This window comes from Ostrinia nubilalis, chromosome 1 (genome assembly GCF_963855985.1).
Source record: "Ostrinia nubilalis chromosome 1, ilOstNubi1.1, whole genome shotgun sequence".
In the NCBI taxonomy this organism is placed as follows: domain Eukaryota; kingdom Metazoa; phylum Arthropoda; class Insecta; order Lepidoptera; family Crambidae; genus Ostrinia; species Ostrinia nubilalis.
The window spans coordinates 8010987-8018870 of NC_087088.1; positions in this window are offsets into that span (position 1 = coordinate 8010987).

Sequence of the window (7884 nt, forward strand, 5' to 3'; positions counted from 1 at the left end):
GAGGCAACACTCAAGGTGGAATACGGGCGAAAGCAGCCAGATTCAAAAAGCGTAATTTCGTTTAAAAGTTCGTTCGTTTGTTTCAGATAAATGCTGTACAAAGCCCTACCCTAAACTGTCCACAACGACAGTTAAAAAGTATTGACTACTTGTATTCTATTGACTCCAGCTACCAGCGGCTTCGCAATATTTGAGACTCTACATTTAATAACACATCACCGACAAAAGTTGATTATTGCGTACCTACCTAACGGTTTCGGTCCGTAAAAGCAAGAACTAACGAGACGAATCTACTAAATAAATGTTTCTCAAGTTACTTGTACAAATACCATCATATTAGCTATTACGGAAACATAAATTATCATGAACTTCTCTTATCTCCCAGCGAAAAAATATGACACGTACAGCGAACTTCATAATTAACGTCTTCCTTTACTAACGACATAATACATAAATAAGGAGGAAAGAATAATTTTATCTGTGTCAAATAGCGCGCTGCCCTGCTTATCTGATGAGAAATGTGCCAGGAAAATATCTTATATTGAGGTCTAACATTACAAAAATGTATCACACCATGTGTCATACTGTCTATCATGCCTTGGTTGGATCTGTATTCATTTATTTGCCGGAAGATGAAGTGTGGACTGGCCTCCCAATAGGTGGACCGACGATCTGGTCAGCAGTAGACGTCATTCGGCTGAACGAACGAACTTTGTTGGATCCGTAGATATTCATTTTGCACTAATTGTGATGGCTGACCTCCTCGAGTCGTAACTCAAGCGTGCTCTCACACGGCCGCTTTTCATCGCAGAATTGATGGCCCTAGCGAATAAATTCGCCTTTAGCTGCGCTATGCGTGAGGAGTGAGAACTTCGCATAGCTCGTTTGTTTCCGATATAGCCCCTTTAACAGGTGTAATAAGGCGCGCAATATCGCTACAAACTTCTAAGTAACATAAACGTTACTCATAACACCGTATAAAACCTCAAGTTTTATTCAGTACGGATGGTTTAAGAACTTGTAATATGAAACGATTTATGAAACGTGTTGAAGTCAAACATCAAACCAAGTCTGAAATTATACATTATTCCTTAAGGTTAGACCAGACCAACGCGTGCAGCCGGCGTGCACGATGACGATGGCGATGGCGACCAGACAGCGTGTATGAATTTGTAGCGATGTGTTCACATCAACGCGTCCTGTCATTGGTCGCGGCGATCTATGCAGCGTCTGCACGCAGCGATCAGCGATCATAGCGACATTTGTCACTGTGACGTTTTTGTTTTTTAAAATCGATGTAATAAATAGTAAGTAGGATCTGTTAAAAAGTTTTTACACAATTAAAAATGAATTATTCATAACATACCACTATATAGTCTGACCTACTTGAATAATAAAAAAGGTTTTAGAATAAAGTATCAATATCAGAATTTATTTTTATGTAATAAACAAATTATTCTAGTTTTCTCGAGAAACCTGCTTCTTCAACTTCATAAATAAAATTGGGATATTATCTGCAGAACAAAATAATTGAGAATGTAGGTATAGTTCCAAAATACTGGACTGTCCTGTCGATGACATTGACAGTGGGGCGCCACCGTCAATACCGGATCGCTGGTTCAGATTTTTGCCATGTTGGAAACCATATAGTTGAACGATGGTAGCGCCCCCCTGTCATTGAGTTTGGCGGGACAGTTCAGCGTGGGTCATCTATATATACATGTATGCCGCTTTCTCAAAGGCCCTAGAGCAATTCTAAGTATGCCATAAATAAAAACCTAATTTAAGTCATCAAACGTCTCAGTTATTAATTTATTTATTTTTTTTTTTTTTATGTGATAGGAGGCAAACGAGCAGACGGATCACCTGATGGTAAGTGCCACCTAGAAATACCTAGTTGACCAAAACTGATGTCTTTTTGTATTTTTGGGTTATTATTAAAGACAAAAAAGATATTTGGACTATAAATGTACTCTGTGGTTTGGGTGCATAATGTAATTCCTTTGCCTTAAAAAAAGTAAATGTCAAGATGACTGTTGCACCAAAAATGAAAATTGATTTTGATAGATGTTGTGTTGAGTTCTGTGTAGTTTTGTGCGATTTAACGATAAGAACGACAATGGTAAAAGGTAATGGGGGCAAATTTTTTCCCTCAAGGAAAAAGATGAATGAATTGGTTATAATCTTACTTGCCCACAAGGATACTGTACGAGCACGTCAGCATCGACCGGGACCTACAACATGCTAGCCGACTGGCCCATGAACCCTGAACGAACGTGCACCGTAGGCACTCTACACCGACGGCACATTGGACTGGACACATTGAATTGTGTACATTATGTAAATCTTGTACCTATATACATGGACCTATAAAAAAAGGCGGACGGAACTCGCGCTACAACAAAACTGTGACGCAAAATTTTGGCGTTTGTCTATTGTGTGAGTGAATTTAGGGATGCCATGTTAGCCAAAACATTTTACCCATTTATTTTAAGAAAAACATAGATCGGCAGATGTTACTTGGAAATGTAGACAGAATTATTCCGTGCCATTTTAAAAGGATGAAAGGTGAATGCGTTGAGGTAGGCGCGAAATTTTCAATGTTCAAATTTTCTTACATTGTTTGCAAGTCAAGTGTGTCAGGGTATGTACCTACATAATGTTGATCAAAAATGATTCACGCAGTTACAAATTACGAATCTTGTGTACATTATAATCATAATCTTATGCATCATCAATATATTATTATTATCTCTGATAGATTTTTTTTAACATACAACCTGACACTGACTTGCAATCAATGTAAGAAAATTTGAATTTCGCAGTTCCACATTTTTGGGAAGGATCAAATTTGCCTATGAAAATATATCCCATTAAAACACAATTATTATGATAAATTATTTTATTTCGATAGTATGCGTAATAAATAACTAAAAAGTCCTAAAATTATTATTAATTTCCCATATTTCGGGTAATTTTCCCACGTAAATAACTGAGAACACTGGTCTTTGACGTATTATTTTTTCGAGTGAATGACGTTTGATTTCAATTAATTTCAATATTTTAATGTCGGGAAATAAGTGATTGGATTATTATTTTGCCTGTGAAATGTGATTCCTTAATTTTTGTTTGTTCGAACCTCAGATCATAGAAAGAGAATAGATATGAAGTCGCGCGTAACTACAACGAGAACCAGTGTCCCCACATTTCCCCAACCACAGCTCCCACACACACATTGAACTGTGTAAAAACAAAGCGACTGAGAGTCTACAACAACATGTGCAACCGGCTTAAAAGTGCTGTGATTGGCCAGAAGGCGTGCCTTATGGCCAATCAATGGCCGCGTGACGTGACGCACACTTTGAAAAAAGCAATTAGAGAGAAGAAAGATAAAATGGAGTCGATAAGATATCGATACTTTAAATCCTGGGGGCAAGGCTCGAAATTGGTTTAAAAAATGCTTGTATGAAAACCTTTTTATTATTATACGTTATTATTATGTTCTTTAACGATTTTTGCATAAAGGAGTCAGTTCCATTTTGTATGGACGAAAAACTCAGAATCAATTATTGGGACTAAATGAAGTTACCTTATATTAATTTACCCCAACCAAAGCTCAATGTCGTTATCGATGGAGTATAGAAGTTATAGACTGACAAAGTTTGTATGAAAAGTCATTGGTTAAGTAGGTACTTGCGATTTTTACCAGTATTTACAATATTGGTAATATACTATTATTTACTTTAATAATAATAACAACAGGATCACTGTAATTATTATTAACTACTATCGCGCATTAACTTTTTAATTATGGCGAAATTCGTACCGCCTATGTTTATCAAAAATAATGCCTATATTAGGCTTTCAACTAGCTCTTATACTAATTACATAGTTGACAGTTACTAATCCCTTCTACTATTGTTATTGTTTTTGTAAAAACTTAAAAATCGCAAGCAACTCATGATTTTTTCATTCAAAATAATATCTCGTTCGTTCGTTCGTTTCAGCCAAATGACGTCCACTGCTGGACAAAGGCCTCCTCCAAGGTTTTCCACAATGCACGGTCCTGCGCTGCCCGCATCCAGGCTCTTCCCGCGACCTTTACGAGATCGTCGGTCCACCTAGTAGGAGGCCTGCCCACGCTACGTCTTCCAGCCCGTGGTCGCCACTCGAGAACTTTTCTGCCCCAACGGCCATCGTCTCTACGAGCTATGTGCCCCGCCCACTGCCACTTGGTTTTAGCAATTCTGCGAGCTATGTCGGTCACTTTGGTTCTCCTGCGGATCTCCTCATTTCTGATTCGATCACGCAGGGAAACTCCAAGCATGGCCCGCTCCATCGCCCTTAGGGTGACCTTGAGCCTTCTTATGAGGCCCATAGTAAGCGACCACGTTTCGGATCCATAAATCAACACTGGCAGCAAAATAATATCTATTTATCGATAATAGGAAACCGTTTTAGAACACGAGCCCTGCACTATGTTACGACCGGCACATGCGGCCGTACTGTGTATTTTCACGCGTCAGTGGATATCGGAAGAAATAAAATACATTGCGCAGTAGTTACGCATGACATAAAGTGGTTGCTAACTAAATCGTCAATGTACAACGTGTTTGAATTTTTATCACCACTAATTTCGATATCGCAGTAAATGTCACGGCACTGAATTCGTTCGTAAAAATGTTTAGTTTTTTTTATTTATAAGCAAAATACCAATGGATTTGCAATACTTACATGTGGTAAATGACTTCATTGTTCCTGTAGTTCTTCGTTTCACTTATGTTATTGCACGTTACGACGCATTATCCAACAATATCGGAGAACATTTCCTCAGTACGACTGAATCGCGACTAACCTGGCGTCGCGGGCGATGTTCGTTTCTGGGCATATCGCGGAGACACGCGCCACGCCCCCGTTTCACATCTATTCCCTTCTATGATCTGAGGTTCGAACAGAACGGTTTTTACACAATTTCATCACACAAGACATGTCGTATTCGTGTTGTTTTTTCGCTGCTTAAATGTGTCAACTGTGTGAAGTTTGCACTCGAAGTGGTGTAACAGGGTGTGAATGTGTGCGTGCCGGCCTGTACGTACAGGCAAGCTGGTGTATCCTAATGTCACAGTATTTTGTTGATGAGAATCCGTCCGACTTTTTTTATAGGTCCATGCCTATATAGCAATAGCATAACAGTAATAAACCAGATATCAACCGTCCGCGTTGTGTTTCATTTCCCCCACTGAGGCCAAGAAAGCCTTAGTGCAGTCCTCCTTCCTATCAAACCTTTCTTTAAATCTAATTAAAAGGTATTGTTAGGGCTCTAGGGACTACAAACGAAGCCAGAAATATAGCTTGGTTATGAGTTACCAATACCTACTACCTATACCGCATGTAATCCTGTTTCATTCTATAATATATGGCCGCCTGAATAAACTTGAGTGAAAAAGTGTTTCCACTGTCTCAATTGCATCAAAAGCTTCAAACAAATCATTTAATTCAGTTTCCATTTTGCCGAATAGGCGTGATTGACAATAAGCGTAAGTGACAATATGCGTGACAGTGACAACCTGCACGCGCAGTGATCGCCATCGCGGTCGCGGCAGTGTGAAACAACTTTTGCACGCGCAGTGGTCGCCATCGCCATCGCCATCGCTGCACGCGTTGGTTTGTCCGAACCTTTACACCAACAAAGTTGTCGGCCAAGGCGAAGAAAAAATAATATTGGACCTATAATCAGTAGCTGATTCCATGGTCTGTTAGAAAAAAAATATTAATACTAAAATACTATTACATAACGACAACGCCAAAATAAGTTGCATGATAACTCTTAAACACATTTTTTTCTTAATTATTTACTCTTCACCTTCAAAGTTGGATTTTAGTGAACTTTCTTTACGCATTTATACGTAGGTACAGTCAATAGAAAAGCAGACTGCTCAAACTTGCAAAATAGCATCTAATACGACTGAATAAGATTACAACATTTAGCTTAATGTGCGTCTGTAGGTACTACTTACAGAAGTTTCTTTATCCGACCGTAAGAGATTGGCGAGCCAAACTTTGGCCCTGATTAAAACCACGATTCACCGTGTCATGAATTATGAGGAACGCTTATTTACTTCTTATTTATTATCTTATGTACAAATAAACAAATGACGTATGGCTAATTAATAACCGAGCTATTTATCAGAAACGCTGTGTTAATTTATCATGGAGCTTAAATATGGTTTCGGTACTTGCCTGGATTAAATACGAGTATCTATAATGGCAGGTTGTTTATTATTTTCACGAGGACTGACACATATGGATGGATAGTCGACACCGCAGTGACGTACACTTTACAATGCAACAGAATTTGAACTGTGGTCTGTTAACACTAATCTCAGCCAGCACTAAGCATACTCGGTAGAATTGCTTATCAACGTCTACATACTTAACAAATGACTCGGGTTCAAGCTCATAAATGGGTGTTTTTTTAGTTTGTTTGTATTCAACCACTAACAGTCAAGGTTGCTTACCAAAAAGTGGGTATGTTGTTGTTAAGTGTTATTCTATCTGACGAAAAACAACGTTTGGTCATAATCTTAATGATCAAACATTATTTAGTATAGAATCAAAAAATGTAAAAATCGCTTTGTGTTTTTATTTTGTGCCCAATATGATTATCTAGGTTTCAAAAACCCCAAGTTAAAAAGTTTAAAGCAAAAACACCAAAACAAACTATGAAAACTCTGGCGCTTTTTGCTATAAGTAAATGTGGAAATTCCGACGTATGCTCGCATATATCTTCAATTTCAGGAATATCGAGGGTATTTCCACTATTTACTTGGCTTCAAATTTCGTTTTGAATTCAGAACCGATATTTTTCGGTCAGCCAAGAGAAATATTGTTCTGAGATAAAATTCTACTTGATTTCTAACAAGTTTGAGTTTAAGACCAGAACATTTTGACACACAATAAAATTAAAATGAATCAAAATGTTAATTTTACAATTTCTATATTCTTTCACATAACACTTTTCATTTGTCTTGAATTCTCGATATTCACAAGTGAATATTTTTGTGCAAACTGCGACCAGAAAGTATTGGCATAAAATTATTGGAAAAATATTCAGGATCGAGAGAAACTTTTGCAAAATGAGATTTTTATATTTTATAGCTCTGAATCCTCTTTGGTATACCTAATGTTTCAGACCAAGTATCAAGTATACTTTGGTATAGAATTATCGTAGAATTATACGAAATACGCAGAGCAGTTATTTATTGGTCAAGCTCACGAAGCTTTCTAACTGAGAATGAGAAACGAAAGTTCTAACACCCTGCGACCTAAACGAACAAATTACGCCGTTCAATTTATGGTGTGCTAATTTCATGACCACTATGTGTGCTAATTTCATGACCACTATTACCTTAAATTGGTATGATCAATTAAGAATTGGGATATTAGTATTAATAGAGTCATTCCGTATGGTTTTTTTTTGTGGTCTTTGTAATTTTTTCGGTTAAGCCCGCCATAGATTGCAATTAAGGTAATGATCACAATTATACGATTGTTTCGTTAAGATAGGTAAGTCTCAAACATTTAAAAAAATTGGAGCATATACATATAATGTGGTTACAAATATTTTGAGCTTAGCCGAACCAGACTGAACAATATTGAGCATGAAACCGAAGCCCAGTCTACGAGCGAGTGTAAGAATCGCTTAAATTACACAGGTTATCTTTATTGCCGCACGAAAATGTCATTTTTCATTTTGGGTGTTCAGCACTATCATTATCAGTTTAATCGTTTCCAATATCCAATTGATAACGCGTCGAACGACATAGCTAAGCGGTTACATAATGAAAATATATCGAAAGTAGGTTCTAATCAAGTTATAAGAGT